This window comes from Halichoerus grypus, unplaced genomic scaffold, assembly GCF_964656455.1.
Source record: "Halichoerus grypus unplaced genomic scaffold, mHalGry1.hap1.1 HAP1_SCAFFOLD_93, whole genome shotgun sequence".
In the NCBI taxonomy this organism is placed as follows: domain Eukaryota; kingdom Metazoa; phylum Chordata; class Mammalia; order Carnivora; family Phocidae; genus Halichoerus; species Halichoerus grypus.
The window spans coordinates 62,693-83,515 of record NW_027555024.1 but is presented as its reverse complement, the minus strand read 5'-3'; the positions used below and the strand labels follow the sequence as shown (position 1 = coordinate 83,515).

At 44.3% G+C, this 20,823-nt stretch overlaps 2 long non-coding RNA genes and 1 pseudogene across 2 annotated transcripts in view; 1 reads left to right on the top strand and 2 right to left on the bottom strand.

Moving 5' to 3' along the window:
* Nucleotides 1-4,328: 4,328 nt before the first annotated feature.
* LOC118527482 (uncharacterized) lies at nt 4,329-17,119 on the bottom strand. The gene is made up of 4 exons (XR_004913129.2): nt 16,877-17,119; nt 16,705-16,757; nt 12,071-12,196; nt 4,329-4,551 (listed from the first exon to the last, which is right to left on the bottom strand). It is a non-coding gene; the product is annotated as an uncharacterized LOC118527482 (long non-coding RNA).
* On the bottom strand, nt 7,622-7,725 carry LOC118527489 (small nucleolar RNA U3; annotated as a pseudogene).
* Nucleotides 15,892-20,823, top strand: part of LOC144380707 (uncharacterized) — a 43,678-nt gene continuing 38,746 nt past the window's right edge. Inside the window, exon 1 of the long non-coding RNA XR_013444913.1 lies at nt 15,892-16,289. This is a non-coding gene — a long non-coding RNA (uncharacterized LOC144380707). The remainder of the gene's footprint in view (nt 16,290-20,823) is intronic.

Below are 20,823 nucleotides of genomic sequence, written 5' to 3'. Positions count from 1 at the left end.
AATGATAAGGACATGGCGTGAAGAATAGGTTCTGGATCAAATCCTAGGAAATGGTTGCATATGCTCTTCACCCTAGAGAGTCACAGCACACATATGTGAGCTGCATGAGTGCTCGGTCCCTTAATAAAGAAACTTGCTTCATTTATTAAAGCACAGAATATGGAACTCCAATTTCGAAAACACTGCCTAAAATTTGGGTTTAGGCTTTCCTGATTCTAGCTTTCCCAGGACAATCCTGACAATGTTAAGAATTTTTCTCAATGTTCCACTCACACACTTAAATCATTTCAACAACTTGGGCAATGTATGTTGTTGTTTTTTAGTAACAGATTTAATTTTCAGAGCAGCTTTAGGTTCACAGCAGAATTGAGCAGAAGGTACACAGATTGCCCAGATACTCCTTGTTCCAACTCACATACAGCCTCCCCCATTATCAACAACCCCCCCACCAGAGCGGGACATTCATTACAATCGCTGAACCCATACTGAGGTGTCATTATCACCCAGAGCCCACAGGTTACATTAGGGTTCACTCTTGGTGGGTTTGACACATTCACATTCTTTGGGGTTGAACAAATGTATTATGACATTCCAACATCATACAGAGTTGCAGTAAGAACCCTCCGTGCTGCACCTAGTCATCCCTCCCTCCCCTTTAGCCCCTGACAACCACTGCTCTTTTTACTGTCTCCATAGTTTTGCCTTTTCCAGAACGTCATAGAGTTGGAATCACACAGTATGTAGCCTTTGTAGGTTGTTGGCTTCTTTCACTTAGTAATATGCATTTAAGTTTCCTCTAGGTCTTTTTATGACTTGACACATCATTTCTTTATAGTGCTGAATAATATTCCAGCAATGTATCTTTTCATTCCACAAACATTCAGTGAGTGGCTAGGCTTTGGTGTAGGGATGGAGGATGACGATCCAGACAAGGTTCCTGCTTTCACAGAGCTTACACTCTCAGGGACAAGACAAGCAATAAGCAAGTATACATAATCAATATAATTTGAGACAGTGAGTGCCATGGGAAAATAAAACAGAGCACATTGTGTTGGGGGCCAGAGTAAGATACTTGTGGCTGGGTAGTCGGGGAAGACCTTGTTGAGGAGGTAACATTTGGGCTGAGGTCTGAATGATGGGAAGAAACCAACCATACCAAAGTTTGAGATAGAGTGTTCCAGATGGAGGAAAAAATACACGTGGAGTCTTTAAGGGAAGGATTTTGGCACAGTGAAGGCCCAGGCTTGAAAGTACAAGTAAGGAGAGGGCAGTAGGAGAAGAGGTGAGGAGCACAGAGGACCTTGTAGGCCTCAGTAAGACACGTCAGGTAATGCCTGCAAATGCCTGCCAGTTGAAAGGAGATAAAATAAATATTTGACTCCAAGAATTTCTACTTTTTTTTTTTTAAGATTTCATTTATTTATTTGAGAGAGAGCAAGAGGGCACACAAGCAGGGGGAAGGGGTAGAGGGAGAAGCAGACTCCCTGCTGAGCAAGGAGCCTGATGTGGGACTCGATCCCAGGACCCTGGGATCATGACCTGAGCCGAAGGCAGACGCCTGACTGACTGAACCACCCAGGCACCCAAGAACTTCCAGTTTTGATAGAAGAATACATTTTACTTTTCCTGGGGTGCCCAGGTGGCTCAGTTAAGTGTCCGGCTCTTGATTTCGGTTCAGGGTCGTGAGATCAAGTCCCATGTTGGGCTCCACGCTGGGTGTGGGGCCTGCTCAAGATTTTCTGTCTCCCTTTCCCTCTGCCCCTGCCCAGCCCACCCACCCCCCTCCCCGCTCACGTGTGCTCTCTCTCAAAAAAAAATTTTTTTTTTTTTTTACTTTTCCTATAATACTTTTCACTTGAAAAAAAAATTTGAAACTGTTCATCAAGCAGTTCTGGATGAATATGGCAAACCTTGTTCCATGTAGTTGTCTACAGTCTGGGAAGCAGATCTGTGTAGATATGGCACACATTGTTTTCTGAAACCTGGGAAACAGACCCATGCTTGTATACACACCCACACAAATTGCACACACACTTTATGCTTTACTTAATTGGAATCACACTATACATACTGTTCTAAGATTTGCTTTCTTTTAAAAACAATTTATGTTTTAACTATGAACTTCACTGTTTGATCCTACTTAAACCTCTATAGGGGCACCTGGCTGGCTCAGTCAGAAGAGCATGTGACTCCTGATCTTGGGGTCATAAGTTAGAGCCCCCAAATAGGTGTAGAGATTATTTTAAAAAATAGATAGGGGCTCCTGGGTGGCTAAGTCGTTGGGCGTCTACCTTCGGCTCAGATCATGATCACAGGGTCCTGGGATCGAGCCCCGCATCGGGCTCCCTGCTCCGCGGGAAGCCTGCTTCTCCCTCTCCCACTCCCCCTGCTTGTGTTCCTTCTCTTGCTGTGTCTCTCTTTGTCAAATAAATAAATAAAATCTTAAAAAAAAATAGATAAACTTAAAAAAAATAAACCTCTATAAAATACATATTAAGGGTTATCTAAGTAATAATGATCCCAAGTTAATGTATTTACTGAGCTTGTGGAATAAATTCTGCCATGAATTTTGTCAAGGTCATCAACTACTTTTCTGAACCATTCGACATCTCTGTCTTCCGTGTACTGCTCTCCTGAGATCCTCAGGCGCACATATCCAGATCTGGCTCTACTGTCTCACCTGGATATCCCACAGCCATCTCCAAGTCTGCCTGTTTCATAGGTTGGAGGAATGGCCATAGTTGGGTTCTTCCTATCTTTTCTCTTGGTACCCTTTAGGTACAGTGCTTGGTTTAGGAAGTGGGTTTGTGGACCAAACCAGAACAATCAGAACCTTTCCCTGAGATTTTGTTAAACCTGGAGCTTGGAGAGCAAGAGAGTCTTTTCTCTCACTGGTGGTCAAGTGGGAAGAATGTTAGTCCAAAGGCCCTGTGTTCCCTCCTGTGCAGAGAAAGTCTGTCTGCCCTAGGAGAGAACGAAGCCAACAGACACTGAGAAGCAAAGATTAGAAAGGAGAAGGAGGGAGTGTTCTGTCAACATGAAGACTCCTGGATCTAGTCATTCCTGAAGCTCCACACCTATCTCTTTCTTGATGTAATAAATTTCCCCTTGATCCTTGAGCTTGCTTACATTGGGTTTCTGTCACTTACAACCAGAAGAATCTCAACTAATACGGATGGTAGGGGGGACTTGAAGCCCCCATCATCTGCCACTCATCTTACCCATGCCACCCCATCTGAACAGACAGAGTGCTTATTTTTGTAAACATAGTTTTGAGGCCAATCCCATAGTGCTGCTGCCCTGCACCTCTTCTACGCAGGAATTCTAGACCTGGCGCTGACTGAGTTTACCAACCTACCACCCAACCTGCTTCTCTTGTATCGTTTCTTTCAGTGAGTAACAGGTCCCACCCGGTCACTGAAACTGGAAATCTGGGAGTCATCCTATGTGTCTGTCTTCTCCCACAACTGTTCCTTCTGACAAGAGTTACCACAGACTGCCATATTTATTTCCTGATCTGTCTTGGATCTATTCCCTCCTCTCCATCCTCAGGACCGTTCCTGCCTCCAAACATCTCTCTTCTAGTTATCTCCCCAGTTTCCTGACCTTGTCTCCATCTGGCCCCCCATCTACTGCTAACCCACACCCCACACTACAGGTAGTGAGATCTCTTCAAAAATAAATCTGGCCATATAATGGTCCTGCTTAACATTCATAAATGGCTTCCCATGACCGCTCAATAGAGCCCAAACTAACCTGCATACAGGACCCCACACATTAGCATCGTTGATTTCTCTAGCCCCTTAACCTGTCACGGACTTACCTTCTCTTCTTGGCCACCCTGTGAGCCAGCATTCTGTCCTCAGTCCTTCCACAACACTCTGGAATTTTCCCATTACTTAATAATTGACTGTTTATGTAAGTCTTTCTCACCTGTTTACGCAAGAAACAGCTATAAACAATGGCTATTTGGAGTGCATTTATGGGTTAGCCAAACTGTGAAAACTCTGAACACTTTTCCACAGCAGCGTATGCATCGGATTATCATTTTTCTCCCCCCTACAGCTAGGCAGCATACTGGCGAGATTTAGAACTGAAATGGCAAAAGGATGCTATCGTTGATGCAGCCTAGCTGGGGGTCGAGTTCCTTTTCTCACAAACAAATCTTACTAAAAAAACAAAACATTTCACTAAGTAAATTCTTAGGGCTGCATTTCCATTTGCAAATCAGCTGTCCCCTTATCTAAGCCAAGCTCAAAGTCTCGATGCATAAAAGTAGGTATAAAGAGACTATTTCAAAATAATTTTCAGATTCGGGGAAAAGCCAATTAACAGAGGTCTTATCTTTAATTTCTAATGAAGCACTTTGAAGGCCAGAGGCTCCTTGGATTTGCAGAATGGGTGCAGGGCATCCAGTGTGTGCCTGCGGTCCAAGATAGAAGGCCAGTAGTGAAGGCAATTCCGTGCTGAATGTTGTCATCACTACAGAGACCCCTGCAGAGTCTCCTTCCGTACTTGTGACTTTTCGGTGAACGGCAGGCTAAGGAGGCTCTGAAGAAAAGTAGGCAAAAATTGAATAAGAACCTGATCCAGTTTGGGATCCAGGTTTTGTGGGGGCCCATCTTTAAGAAAAAGACTATAATAAAATTCCAAACATCAAATTAATTATAAAACCAAGCAGTCATTTAAAGTGAGAAGAAAGAATCACAACAAATGATTGGAATCATGGGATCGCTAGGTCTCTTTCTTCTGAAATCTCTTTAGGCAAGTTATCCAAAAAGTTTACATAGGAATATTTCCTGAAGGCAACCTGACTTCCTTCTCTCAATCTAGAACATTCCAGCAACTCTCAACATTCACAGGGGCCTTTGAAAGTGAGGGACCCTGAAGCTTAAGCTTCATTAGTTTCCAGATAAAGACACCCTGGATCCAGGCCAATAGAATGAAGGACACAGCCATTTGGGGACCCTGATTCCCTGGCTCATGCTCTGGTAGGAATTGGCAACATTTGTCCAGGGCTGTCTCCGGAACCAGGACCAAGACATGCCTCAAAGTGGGGAGACGAAATCAGATTACTGGGTGAGGCAAGGCTTGAAATGGGCCCAGACTCTACAGCCTGTACCTCCTAACAGGTGGTTGTATCTCTCTACCCTCTTCTTGAATATTTCTCATTTTATAAGCCCAGGTTTAATGTGAAGGTAACTGAGGCAGTAAGTAAGCTGTGGAATGGTATGGTAATATTAGGTTGGAGGTTTAGGAGGAAAGAGCAGAGTGTTGCAGAAGAAGCCCCAGGCACTGGCTCAGCCTGAGCCATGGATATTAGGTCCTTTCTGAGTAGCTTGGAATTATTAAAATGGTAAGAATCATCTCTTAGCTTGTAGATTAATAACCAGAATGTGACTTCAGAAGAAAGTAAAGAAGCCTTTTCTTACATGCACTTCCTAGGTATCAAGCACAATGCTTGGCACTTTATGAATCTTTTCTCACTGAATCTTCATAACCCTGGCAGGTGGGGAAGCCAAAGATCAGATAGGTAAAATCCTTTCCCCAAAAAGTACAGCTAGAATTGTCTTCTTTCCATTAGGCACTCAATGTGAAGTCCTGTCTGTTATACAGTTGCAAAATTCCTATCTTGAGTGGAAATACTATATTCTCCTCAAAGTACTGGGAGAAGAGAGTTGAGTTCAGGTCCACATTCATGGAGTCTCTACTTGGAGGCTGGCCTCATGCCACGTAGCTACGTATTGTGATTTCAGAGGTGAATGAGGAACAGTCCCTGCCCTCACAGAGCTCACAGTCTGGTGGAAGAAACTGACAAGTTCCCAAGCAATTCCACTGTCCTATGGCAATAAATGTTTCTCCAGCTTTTCTGCAAAGCAGACCTAAAAGCAAAGGACCATCAACACAAAAGACAACTCTTAGGGACCCTCTGCAATTGTGAAATTTCTTTTATAATCTAATATTTTAGCTTAAAAAGGGTATGCCCTGTGCTTTAAGTCATTTATTATTAGGCAAAACCGCCGCCCTGGAGAAAATGCTATGTAACAACACATACTCCGTGCCCAATGCTAGGTCCTCTGGTTTGAGAAGCAGAATGCAAGGTAAATGATAGGACAGAAATAAGCTCGAGGTGCCACGGGACTAATCAGGAGGGACACTAACTCAGCCTGGGAGTGGGCAGCGAAGTCTTTCTAGAGAAGGAAATTCCTGAGCTAAGGCTGGAACGAAGAACTGGAGCCCAGCCCAAGCTGAACCAGAACTTACATACTAATTACCGAACTGCACTGGGCTGTATTTGAAGTAAGGCTCATTAAGAGTTTTATGGTTTGTTTTCTTTCCCCTTCAACATAAACACTGATGGACCAATCACTTTCTAGAAGGAAAAGGAAAGGTAACGAAAATTAACTGAATGTTGACTCTATACCAACTATTTTCCATATAGTCTCAGCTAATGTTTCACATCTGTCTCATTAGGTTCGATATTATTTATTTATCCCCATTTTATAGGTGAAGAGACTGGGATTTAGAGAGGTTGACAAAGTCCACACAAGGTCAAAAATTAGGAAGTTCAGCCAGAATTCTGACTCCAAAGTTGATGTTCTTCCCACCTATCGCATTGCTTAACCTGTTCTGAAGTGTCTCTCTAGTGGGTGGGTGAGTAGTAGCAGTCAAGAAAATAGTGGATTGGCTTCAAGTTTTAAGGACAAAAGGAAAGAAAAACAGACGTTTTCCATGAGCGATTTGGCCATCTCCTTTGGTCATGGAAAGTCCTGGAAAGGGATTTCTGGGCTACTCCTCTGGCTGGCATTGCAGCACCCTACCTCACCAAGCCAGATCTGCTGAATCTGGACTTGGAGAAGTAAGGGTTCATGGGACATCCTTTGGGCGTGTCCACTGAGGTCTGCTTTATACAGTTTATAATTTGCTGTAAACAGCTTGCTGTTCCCAATTAAACCTGTATGATCATGCCTGAACTTTTAGGAAACGAGGACTTCTTTTTATGGTTCTCTTCTCAGTGGTAAAACCAGAGCCCTCTTCAGCTCCACGAGCCTCCTTAACCTGTGAGGTGTTGATCCCAAGACTCTGCACCCTTACGGTCTAGAAATGCAAAGTGCTCAACAAATCAGGGAGGGGATTGCTAGTGATTGTGAGCCATCTCTTCCAGAGGGGTGTTCTGTGATTCTGTTTAGCAGTGCTCTAGGGCACTCCATACACAGGTTCTCTGACGCTTTTCAGGCTAGGATCGAAGGGAATACAGATCTATCTCCCAACTAAAAGCTGCTGGCTGAGAGTCATTTTTAAAGAAACAGTTGCTCAGAATGACTATTTTCCCTCTTAGACACATGGACTGGATAAAACCACCTTAGTTTGAAATTGGTGATAAAAGAAATGAATGGGTTTAAGTATCTTAAATGTTATTTTTTAACTAAGAAAGCAATATGTATTTAATAAAATCCAAAAAGCATATATAAATAGGAAGAAGAAAAAAGTAATCATAGTCCTACTACCTGGAGACAACCACTATTAGTATTTTGGCCTAATTTTTATTTTCTACTACTTAAAAACTTTTTTTGATTATTTATTGTATTGTGGTAAGAACACCTCTTACATAACTGTAATTTCATACCTATTGAACAGCAATCCTCTATTTCTGGTGCTTTACACGTTCACAAAAACTTCCCTAGTAACAAACTATAGAAATGATTCCTGAAAGTAGTATTTCTACCATTCATTTTGACTGCTGAGAACAGAAGCAGGGAAAGAATCAGTTCGGGAGATGGGCTCAGATACTGTTTACGAGGCCTGAGCTGAGCAGGTCACGGTCTATACCAACACTGTCCAACAGAACTTTCTGTGAAGATGGAAATGTTCTATATCCACAGTCTTCCAAGATGGTCACCACTAACCTCATGTGGCTATTGAGCACTAGTGGGCCTAGATTGAGAAACTGAATTTTATTTATTTTTAATTTTTTTTTAGATTTTAAATTTTTTAAAAATATTTTTATTTATTTATTTGACAGAGAGAGCTATAGCGAGAGAGGGAACACAAGCAGGGGGAGTGGGAGAGGGAGAAGCAAGCTTCCTGCTGAGCAAGGAGCCTGACATGGGGCTCGATCCCAGGACCCTGGGATCATGACACGAGCCGAAGGCAGACACTTAACAACTGAGCCACTCAGACGCCCCATGAATTTTATTTACTTTTAACTAAATTAAAATTTACATAGTCACACATAGCAAGTGACTACTGTATTGGACGGTACAGGTCTACACAGATGATTTATAAAGGGGTTACTTGCTGGTCTCAAAGTGTATGATGGGCAGGGATGGAAACTTGGCACTAGAATGCTGCATCTGTCATTTCAAACAATGACGTAGCTCAGAATACTTCTCAGCAATGAGAAAGGCCACTCCAAGAAAAAATATGGAGACGGGCTCACAATTAGTCTCTGAAAAGGAAGTCAGTCATTAGCTACCTTCTGACATCCTAGCAATTAACCAGTCTTGGGAGAAGAGCAGGTATCTCCAGAGAGGTGCCAAATAAATAGGAGATAAGAGACTATAAAAATGAAAAGCCTTTTGGTCTTTCATCACAGGATAATCCAATGCATGTGAATTAATGGCAAAGGGCTCGCTAATAGCCTTTGTGAGGAAATAGGAGCAGTGTAGCAGGATATCCTTTTTCCGCACTAAAGCACCCAATTCTTTCAATTTTATATACAGCGGAAGCAATTAATTGTACTAGAAAGAAATCCACAGCTGGCTTTTCCTGATGGCCCCATAAGCAACAAGCACTATTGTTCAGCTTCCGGGATAGATGTAAAGTCATTCTACTGCACTGCTGAGGTTTCTCTGATTGCTTAGTTTGACTTTTCCAAAGACAAAAACCTGGGTAATAACCACGTTGCAATTCTTCTGGTCATTGCACGTTTTCAGTATAAGCAGCTGTCAAAAAGTTAATTTTTTACTTGTAATATAATCCGTGCATGTGACCTGATGCTAGTGTTTCTTCTAAACTTTGTGACTGAATCCTAAGTTATTCACTTTTGTTTGTTTTACATGTTTATATGCAGTTGAACTGTACTGTTTCTGCCTTTGTGGTTAACATTCATAGTGTGGCTATTCGAGGATTGTGCATAACAAACAAGTAAGACTATATGTCAAAAACATAGATACTCAACATTTCAAACTATTGGCCTGGATGGTGTTGTTTTGCCTTTTAGATGCATTAAAACACACTGTATTTCATCAATTCTTAAATGCACATTTTTGGACATTTTATCATCTTTGGAATTCACATGTCTTACAATGGATAATGGGTCAGTTTAATTGGCAATGTTTTTCTTTCCTAGTTATACATGAAATAATGACGCTTCTTTTAATCAATAGCATCTTAGTTTTGATGAAATATGGTGTGTGTGTGGTTAAAATATGATTAAAGTGGTGTATTATTGTAAGTATGACAATGAAAGGACTTTTGTTATTCAGGAGAACATCTACCTTGATCAAATAAATAAAAATTTTGATTAATTACACATCTTACATGGGATTCTAATTGACTTAATTCTGACAAATATGCATCCTGCCACTTTCATTTTCCTCAAATGCCCTGAAAGGTATAAGGTACATAATGTTATACAATAAAATGTTACACATATATGTTACATATATATTATATATTAACATTATATAAGGTATATAATGTTAAACAATAAAAAAGCAGATTCTTTCCTTTCCTTTCCTTTCCTCTTTCTTTCTTTCTTTCACAGAGAGAAACAGCGAGAGAGGGAACACAAGCAGGGGTCCTGATGCGGGGCTCAACCCCAGGACACTGGGATCATGACCTGAGCTGAAGGCAGACAGACGCCTAACGACTGAGCCACCCAGGGGCCCTAAAAAGTGGATTCTTGAAGCAAGCCAGGGATAAGGCTCCCTGCCTGCAGTCGGAATGGTACTTTTCTGGTGTTCAGTAGGGCCAGGTGGAGGTACCGTGCTGCACAGCTCCAGGGAGCACCTTTCACACAGAGCAGGACTCAGATGGTGTCCTTGGAGTCCTGCGATGTAACCACCCTGGTGCTCAGTGCAGTGACTACAGCAACTGTGGTAAGAACCAGGGCAGGGAGCGCAGACAGGAGGGAGGAATGCCCTGTTTGACCTTGAGGGACAGCAGCACAGTGGATGCATTGAGGAGTTTGTGACCATCCCCAACTCTGGCTGGACCCTGAAAACAAATGGTTAGCAGAGGCAAGGATTCTGATAATTACAATGGTAGGCCCCAGCCTGGGGCTGCGATTTTGAGACCTTGTGTATTCTGATACTCCTTAACTGTCCTTCCCCAGGCTGGGGGGCTGGGAAGCCCCTATTCACATGTAAGTGAATAAAGGTAGGAAATCTTATTTAGGAGAAAGCTATAGGAACAGTTAAACTATGCAAAAAAGTCAATGATATAGAGAGAAAAGCCTAAGGAGTTTAGAATGGAGCAGTCAAAGAGGACTTCCTGTAAGAGGTGGTACTTGGGCATTGCAGGCGGGAGAATGGCATCAAAAGAATGAATGTGACCTATTTTGCAGGAATCAGAGAGACCAGTCTAACAGAATGTTACCATACATCAGTGGCTCCCAGATTTTGATCACGGTAGTGTTTCATTAAGAGAAATTTGGGGGGGGGGGGTGCCTGGGTGGCTCAGTTGGTAAGCGTCATGGTCTTGGGGTCCTGGGATCGAGCCCCGTGTCGGGTTCCCTGCTTAGTGGGGAGTCTGCTTCTCCCTCTCCCTCTGTTCCTCCCTTCCTGCTCATGCTCACATACACTCTCTTTCTCAAATAAACAAAATCTTTAAAAAAAATTAAAAAAGAGAAATCTGGAAAAACTGAGCAAGATCAGTTACAGAGGGAATGACCAATTAGGAGGATAGCTAGTATAATTCAGGTAGACAGTGAGGAAGACACTAAATGTAAAATAATCTACATTTTTATAGAAACACTGACAGGTGTTAGTTTTTGGTTGAATACCTTTAGGATTATGATTCCCCATGAAAGAAGTGAGGAAGTTGTTTTAAAGAGCATATAGAACTCTAGAACTCAAGTTTTATTTATTGAAAAACAGTTATTAGAATTTAAAGTCGATGATACAACCCTGCCTTTGTTGATAAAAATAAAATAAATGAGTGAGGGCAAACTATCAATAGAGAACAACATGAAATATCAACTATCTTAAGGGCAATAAACCCTGACTCAGAAGCAAATATCAAATGAAGGAATTATCTGCATGTCTTATTTTTTACTAGATTTTAAGCTTTTAGAGGACAGGAGTCCAAAAAAATGCCTACTTCGTTCGTTCATTCACTCATTCATTCATTCAGTAGGTATTTACTGATCACCTACTGGCGTGCCAGGCAGTATGCTAGATCCTAGGGATACAGTGGAGTGAAAATAAGGTAGTTTCTATCCTCTAGAACTGTGTGTCCAGTGCAAGGATGGGCACCAACATGTGTGGTGGGTGAACTAGTATGCCTGGTCACATTGGTGGCACCACACCACACCTGGGAATACATCTGGATTACCACATACAGCAGGTACAGTAAGACTCAGCATTCCTGATCCAGGATTGTACCTCCCCAGTTATCTCAGTCTGAATTTTATCACGACACCTTGTCTTCCTTCACTAGTCATTCACAAGGTAATCATACTCAGCTCCAGATGCGGGGATTTCTGGGCTACTAGTCTCAAAGGAATCCCTGAGTAGAATCGATGTTGAAGAGTAGTAAGTAGAATCAGATATGGGTTTTTACATGTACATAGATACACACACACATCTGTTATACTTTGATTATTCATTAACCTGATAAAAGCAAATACACACACGCGTATACATAAAAATATTTAGTTGTTTTTTGTTTTTTTCTGGTTAACGAATAAAGTATACTAAGTCATAAACCCACTGCTCTCAGGAAAGGGAAAGGCAGGGTGGGGGACTGCTAAGGATGGAGAAGGAAAAGATTTGCTGGGGGCTGGGATGGGGAGGCCCCAGCTCCAGGTGTTTGGTGGGAGGAATTCCAGCCCTCTAGGCAGTACCTGATAGCCAGAGAGCCGTGAGCAAACAACAGGTGGTAGTCCAGGAGAGCAGCAGGTATCAGGATGTCCAACTTGAGGTAATGGGGCAAGGAGGCCTGACAGTTGGATAGAACATGGGCAGAGAACCTAGGAACAAAGAGGCAGAGGTCAGTAAGCGTTGCCACCAAGGCTAACAGTGCACAGCAGCGTGTATTGCAGGGCTGGGGCCGACTCTAGAGAGCAGAGTCCAGAGAACAGGCAGAGAAAAATCAGGTTCCACACAGGTTAACAGGCCAGGGCTTCAAGCACAAGAAAAGGACTGTGAGTCAGTTCGAAGAAAGGGGCCAAGGTTGGGGCTCCCCATGTAAGTAGCAAAGGCAGCAGAAGGCTGGGTCCCGGCTTGGGACTGGAGCTCTGAGACTCTTCCTGCCACAAGGCCAGGAAAGGATTAGGTTTTGTTGTAAGGGGTGTACTGATAGCAGGGAGAGGACTGTAGTGACCATGGGCTAGGGAGGACCACGTGGGGGCTACTTCGCAGCAAGAGCTTCAGTAAACTATCTTTGAATCACAGTAAACAAGTGCTTTGAAGCAAAGAGACATGGAATTGGGAAAAGGAGCAAGTAATTGAGAAGTAAAAATAGAAGGAAAGGTAAAAAGAAAAGAAATCCATTACAAAGAAAAGGACAAATTTAGATTTTTGAACTTTATTTTGTGCACTGATTTTAGATAACCTATCTTTTTCTTAAACACAATTTCTGTTTTGGCTTGTTCCTTCTAAACCATAACAGGTTATTATTATTATTTTTTAAAGATTTTATTTATTTATTTGAGAGAGAGTATGAGATAGAGAGAGCATGAGAGGGGGGAGGGTCAGAGGGAGAAGCAGACTCCCTGCTCAGCAGGGAGCCCGATGCGGAACTCGATCCCAGGACTCCAGGATCATGATCTGAGCCGAAGGCAGTCGCTTAACCAACTGAGCCACCCAGGTGCTCCAACAGGTTATTATTAACCAGTAGAATAATATATTAGTGTCCATGCTGAAAAGTGTAGCTGTTTCCTCTACGCTTTACAATGCTTTTGTCCATTTGACACTGGGTTTTAGACTAACCGGAAGTATCACCCTGCAAGGGCATTCCTGCACTAGTCCCTCCTTACTGGGCTCTAACTTACTCCATATCTGCAGCCTTAGTGCTGCCTTTGCCTCACAAAATCTTTACAACAGGAAAATGACTTTGGATGGATTAACTCAGATCAATCAAGAACTACTGCCTTCCCTGAAAATGGTATATGCCAGTTGCCCTGACCCACCCTTATCCTTTTCAACATAGTCCATGCCACCCTCAAAAGCTAAGTCTTGATGACAAGGTTCAGAAAGGCTTAGAGGAAATTCTACCCTTATCTCATGTGTTTAACAGATACGAGCACTTGTTCTGTGCCAGGAGCTAGGCTCTGAGGAAACAGCTGAGAACAAGAGGGACAAGGTCTTTGCTCTCATGGAGTTTACATTCTGGGTGGGGGGAGGGGGGGCGGGTAATAGAGAAACTCAGACCATAACCAATAACTAAACAAACAAGGTAATTTCAATTAGTAAAAAGTGATATAAAGAAAACAAAATTGGCCGTGGGTGCTAATTTAAGACAGGTGATCAGGGAAGGTGTCTGAGGATCTGAGAACTGTAGAAGGGTAATTTTACATTCCAAACTAAGGCTATGGGGTTTGAGTACACAACTACCACCCTTGGGGCCTACACCTCAAACTGTGCAGAGAAAAAAGGCCACGTCCAGCCATTCTATTAACCTACTTAAAGGAAAGCCATCACATTACAGAATGTTAAATTTGGACCTTGAGGTGTTGCCTGAGTTTGGGGGCCAGACAATACGTGTCCAGATGTCTCCCTGGGCTTCCTGGCTGCTCTGTTCATTTAGTGGGCAAACTGGAGAAACAGGCTGGCATGCATACACATGCCAGGAACCAGAGAGAACACCATGACCTACTCAGTTGTAGGTAGGTAGGGTGCCTGCTGTGAAAGTGGGAAGGTTTGGTCACTAGGTGGGCTTATCTAAACAGAACAAAAGGATGTCAAGTCAAGTCCCAAAGACTTGAAAAGAAGATCCTTTCACAGAGATGCAAAGATATCATGACTTAAAATGTGATGCCTCTATTTTGTTATTTCTACAGTGGCATATTAAAACCCAGGCAACACCGATTTGCAAGTTTCAGAAATTTGATGTACTAAAGTTTTAACCTGAGACTCTTGTCTATTATGGACTGATTCTTACGCCTAAAAATCGAAGTAGGCTTCAGAGGGTATATTAACACACTTGTCATGATTTTATCTGCCATGACACATTGCTCAGCATACATCAGTGAGTTCTCTGGCCAATGAGTCTGAATCTCCTTAAGCAAAAGGCCCACCCTTTCCCCTAAAAATAAAGCAGGAATGTAGAAAACTTGAAAAAGTGTCAAGTTTTAGTTGATGCAAGGAAATTCGTGGTTGATGCAAGAAAACTCCTATTATCATACATTCTCCCTGCACAGCAAGATACTACAACCCCTGACTCTCAAAACCTGAGACAGCTCAAGAGTTCATTAAAAAAAATTAGAGAATTGCCAGAATTGGAAAAAAACTTGGAATTACAGAAGGTATCTGAGGCATCAAGGGCAAACGTCGTTTGTAAAAGGAGGAGAAAAGAAAAAAAAAAGTCTTTAAACAAGAATGTAAAAGAGTTTAGACATTTAAACAAGATTAAAAGGGAATACTCTGGAATCTAAACATCTCTTCAGGGAGAATGCGTATAAAAACAAATACCAGCGCCCGGCACATTCTTTTTCTTTCCTCTTTCTTTTTACTTAGCTGAAAAAGTGATTTTAGAAAAGGACCTTAAAAAGAGTTATCTTTTGTAGACTTAACACGATACATACTGTTGCAACACTTACCAAAGAGATTAAGGTCACATTTGGTTGTTAAAAGGGGACCTATATTCTTTCTTCGCATACAGGACACTGAAAACGTTTAACAGTATTTTCCTCAAAGAATGAGGGGGCAATGTTAGAAAAGAAGTAGTGACAATTATTAGCATTTTCCAAAGAGCGGGAAGGAGACTCCGGAGGGCACGCGAGGTCCTAAAAGTGAGCCAAGGTCGAGGCGGGAGCAATATTTATAGTGCGCTGACTTCAGCTGGCCCGGGTTAACGCCGGCGCTCCTCTCCTGCCTGAGGAGTTCACGGGCTCGCAGGTCACAGGGCTCCGGGCGGCCGGGCCTCGGAGCTGCGGGGCCGACGCGGAGATGCCTCGTCCCCCCGCCGCTCCGCGGAGCCCGCCCACCTGCGCCAGCCTACCTAGGCCTCGGCACACTGGCAGGGAGCCCAGGCCCAGAAGCCGGGGCGCGGTGGGTGGATAATGGACGGAGTGTGGCTACACTTTCTTTGTCGCCACGACCACTACCACGACCTGGCAAGTCCTTGCCGTGGTGTGCGAGTGCTGGCGCTCACGGGGAGCATTACAGTGTGTCGGAGAGGGGGTCCACGCGAAGGGATCCAGGAGGCCGGCCGCTCCCGGAGGGCCCAGCCCGCGCCCGCGGTGTCCGCGCCCCTTCACCGCGCTCCGTCGTGTGCGTCCCGCGCGCGGCGTCTGTGGGACGCGGCTGCCGGAGACAAGCCGGCCCCGCCACGGCGGCGGCGGTAGGGCTGCTTGGTGGGGAGGGGCCGGTGGGGCAGCGCAGAGGAGAAACCCCCCCAACGGCAGCCCGGCGCCCCGCTGCCGGGGACTAGGGCCCGCAGCCGGCAAGGGGGCGCCGGGCCTCGCGGACCCTTCGGGCGCTTCCGCCGTGCGCTCGGCTCCTTTCGTGTCCGGGGCGGGGCGGGCGCCTTCCCAGTGCGCGCGCGCGGCGCCGAATCCGGCGGAGGCCCGCCCCTCCCCCCCAGGTCCCCGCGCCCGCGCCGCTCCTCCCCCCCCCACCCCGTGCGAGTGTCGGCGGCGGCGGCTGCCGAGATTGGAATCCGCCTGCTGGCGCTTGACGAAGGAGGAGGGAGGAGGGCGGGGAGAGCGGGCAGGAAGGCTCGGACTCCTGCGCGTCCGTCCGCGCGAGACGAGGATCGCACGGCCGCGCGAGGGGCGACCGGGCCGGGGCCGCTGCACGCCGAGGGCGGAGGCCGAGCCGGGCCCCCGCCGCGCCCCGGCGGCTCGCCGCGCCCACCCCGCTCCGCGCCGAGGGCTGGACGATGAGTTCCCCGGGGTCCGGGTGAGTTGGCTCGTCCGTGAGTGCGTGTGCGCGCCGGGAGAGGCCGGCGGCGGCGGCGGGGAGGCCGGCGCGGGCGCGGGGCGAAGTTTCGGGGGCAGCCGGGCGCGCGCGGGAGGCCCGAGAGGGGGTCGGCCCGGCTCGGCCGCCTCGCGGGGTCCCCGCCGTCCCTGCTGTGTCAGGCCGCGGCCCGCTGGGCCCCACCTCCCGGCGCCCCCACCCCGGGCCGGGCCCCGCCGGAGACCCCGGCCCCCCTGACGCCCGACGTCGGCTCCTTGCAGCCCCCCGCGGAGGCTCCGCCGCTCGACCCCTCTTTTGTTCCCCACCCCCGGGTTTCAGGCCGAGTTTGGGGAGGCAGTGTGGGCGAAAGCCGCCTCCAAGGACGCTCCTTGAATCCTTAAATGGGAAAGGCGCTCACCTCTCTTCCCAGGAGCTGCGAGGCTGATATTCGCGATTTGTCTCTCTCCGCTGCTGCGAAGGAGGGGAAAAAAAAAAAAAAGTCTGTTTCGTGGGGTGGTAGAGCCGGGGGAGCTCCGAGCCCTCCCTCAAAACTTGCCCGCGGGAAGGTGCCAGGTTTCTCGGAGGTTCACCTGTTGTCCTGCGCGGCCTCCGCTGCCATGTCTGTTGTGATTCTGCACTTTAGTTTCTGAAAACTTTCTGCCGGATTGGATGTAACCCTTTTTTCCCCCCCTCTTTCCAGACTCCTAGTGGAAAGATTTGGCAGAAAAAAAAAATAGCTTGCGTCAGGAAAGAAAAATAATGTGCTGTGTGTTAAGGGTCTGGCGTTTTGTGACTTGTATACTCTTTCATGCTCTCGAATGTTTTAATTTGGTCGGGGTGCTGCAGTTTTTCTCTTTCAAATGGTTACCAAACTCTTTTGAGTACACAGTGCGAACTTGGCACATTCACCTGTGTGACGTCATTTAATCCTTGTGATAACCCTGGTTATTGTGTTCATTTTTTAGACGAGGAAACCGAGACTCAAAGAAGTTGAGTAGCTTGTATGAGTGAGCTGGGATTTGAACCCAGGGTTTTCTCTGCTGTTCAGGAACTGTCAGAGTGAGACTTAGATGAGTTTGAAAACAACAAAGCCTCTTTCTGCAAAGTTTTACGTTTAGGGGCACTTTGCAGTTACTCATACTTGAAATGATTACTGTTTTGTTGCTTGAGTTGAAAACAGCTCCTTTATTGTATTTACTTATTTAATAAGGGGAGTTCAACTCTGAATTGCAGTAGAATGTAACTTAATGCTTATCACTGTTTTCAGTTGAAATAAAAAGTTTGTGAACCAGAATTATTTAAATATTTGAACTTAAAGCAAAAATACGGGCAGTTCTGAGCTAGAAAGGGGTTGAGTTTACAAAAGGGTGATTGAAATTTAAAATACTCCTTCATAGAACCAGTATTCCACTCGTGTTTTCAGGTGTTCCCCCCCCCGCCCCCTCCCGGCACAGTGTTCGTGGAACTCATTTAAAACTTTCTCACTTCTCCACGCCCTTTACTGAAAAGCTTGAGGCATTCAGTGGGAGCTCCTTCCAGAATGTACTGGGTTACTTCTATCATCTGCTTTCCTTCCATCTTAGTGGAATGTTTTTTGTCCTTCCTACTAGTTAACACCTTGTTTCTTTCTTTTTTTCTTTTTTTTTTTCTCTCTCCTACTTAATGGAGTAGGAGTTACTCTTTTTTAGGGTTCTTGAAAGTATAAATGTGCATAAGATTTTTTCAACTTATAAAAACCTTCCCTTGAGCATGCTACTCCCTCAAGCTTTTATGTTGCTGCTTTTCCTTTTCAAATCATATTAACATTAAAAAAAGTTGTCTCCTTGTAAAATAATACATGTTCATTAAAGAAAAATTGTAAAGTAGAGCAAAATTGAAGTAATTAAAATTCAGTCATCCATAATCTCATCTCTGAAGATTGCCAAGAGTAGTTTACTTTTCCTGCATTTACTTCCTGACCATCCATTCACTTCTTAACCCCTTGTTATCTGCTGTTCACCTTCACAACGGTTACCTATAACCTAAATAACACATTTCTAAGCCCTTTTTCTAAATTACCTCCTTGTGCTTTCTGTGATATTTAACATCAGCTTCACATTCTTGAAATGCCTGTCCTTGGCCTTTTTTTCATGTATCCATTTTATTCAACGAATACTTAGCCGCATTCAGACATACCCTGCAGAGCAGTGGAGGCAACAACAGACATTGTCCTTGCCCTCATGGAGCTTAACCTCTAGTGGAGGAGACATGGCCTTGGGATTCTGTGGCTAACTGTAACTGATTATAATTAAAGTGCATAGTACTGGAGGAGCTTAAAATGGGGACCTGACCTGGTGCTGGTGGTGCTAGGACAGTCGGGGAAGGCCTTAAAAACATCACTTTGGAACCATTCTGAAGGATGAATAGGAGTAGGACAAAGGGCTTCTGTGACATACTGATTTCGTTCCTCTTTGCCGCTTTCTGTTCTTCCTGCTTAGTATGTGTTCTCCAGGTTTCACTTTTCAGATGACTTCTCTGTATGTCACTAGTCCCTTAGCATTTTTATTGTTCAGACCCTTCTGTCTGAATAATTCTCAGATCTCATTCTCTGTTTCTCTTCTGCACGTGAATCCCTGTTTTTCCCACTTGCTTTATACATACCTCTACCTGGTAGTTCTGGTTCTGACTGAACTCTTCCTTACCAAACTTGTTTCCCCGGTGTTCCTTATTTCTGTTGATGTCATACCAAACCCAGACCTTTCTCCATTCCGTCACATCTTATCTGTAGTCAGCATCTATTGCTTCTACTGTCATTGTATTGTTCCTCTTTATTCCTGGTGATGTGGATACAAGTCTTGATACATGTTGGTATGAAGGTTAATAGACTCATAAAATGAATTGGGCAGCTTTCCTTTTTCTTGTTTCAAGAGCATTTTATTTTTATTTATTTTTTAAAGAGATTTATTTATTTGAGAGAGAGGGAGAGCACTCAAGCATGGGGGGAGGGTCAGGGAGAAGGAGAGAATCTCAAGCGGACTCCACGATGAGCTGACACAGGGCTTGATCCCACGACCCTGAGATCGTGACCTAAGCTGAAGCCAAGAGTCGGGCACCCCCTTAGGAGCATTGTAGACTGGAATTATCTTGAGAGTTTGGCAGACCTCACCTATAACACCATTCAGGCTTTGTTTGTTTGTTTGTTTCTTTTTTTCTTCTCTGTAGAGGACTTTGAATACCATTTCAGTTTATATAATAACTGTTGGTCTGCATAGGTTTTCTATTTCTTCTGTGAGTTTTAGTGTTTAATATTTTCTCCAGAGATTTATTTATTGAGTTTTCAAATCTGTTAACTTTGTTTTCACATAATTCTTTTTAAATTTTTTTGATTCTATATATATTTGTATGCAACAGTATATATTGTGTATATATTTGTATATTTGATGATGTTTCCTTTTTTTCGCTACTTGAATCAGGTTCTCATTGCACCTGGGCTAATGTTACAGTCTTCTTGCCTTCACTTTCACCTTTATCTGGGTTATCTTATGCGGTTCTGCTAAAGTTAATCTTTTTTTTTTTTAAGATTTTTACTTATTTATTTGACAGAGAGATAGCGAGAGCAGGAACACAAGCAGGGGGAGTGGGAGAGGAAGAAGCAGGCTTCCTGCAGAGGAGGGAGCCCGATGCGGGGCTCGATCCCAGGACCCTGGAATCATGACCTGAGCCGAAGGCAGACGCTTAACGACTGAGCCACCCAGGCACCCCTTGCTTAAGTTAATCTTGAAGCCCATTTTGTCACTTCTCTACTTAGAAGTTTCCAGTGTCTTCTATTAAATGAAGTCCTTTCCATGGGATTTACCTCAGATTTCCTTTATTCGTATGTCCCACTATTTTTGTTTTCTGCACATGTGCTTATCCCCCTTTCTGAAGTCTTTCCCATTTTCTTCTGGATGAAATCCCTTCTGAAGGAATTCCTTCTTAAGGAAGGGTTTTTTTTTAAGGCTAGTTTTTTATCTAATATTTTCTTACTGCACTTATTAATTTGTCTTTTGAAAAAATCAACTTTATTGGGGTGCCTGGATGGCTCAGTCGGTGGAGCGTGTGACTCTTGATCTCTGGGTGGTGAGTTCGAGCCCCACGTTGGTTGTAGTGATTACTTAAAAATAAAATCTTAAAAAAAATCAACTTTATTGTAGTATCATTTATATATAGTGATATGCACTTGTTAATTATGCAGTTCTGTGAGTTATTTGGTCTTTTATAGAGATTTGTGTACAAATGTTAGTTCTGTTACTAACCTGCCGACTGGGTCTGTAACTGACTTTGTTGCATTTTAAAATGAATAAATGGAGAAAGGCTCCTGTCTAGCCTAGCAGTGGCTGGACATCAGTTATAGTAGTACTGATCTGATTTTCAGATTTGGGGAGCAGAGAGCCACAGAAAGGAAAATGGGTTTCCCCTCAGGCTACATTTTGAACTAGAAAGTCCTTCCCTCTTCCACTTTTTATTAGTGTTTATGTTTTTAGAATGCCTTTTAATATCTCAAGGTTTATTCTGACCA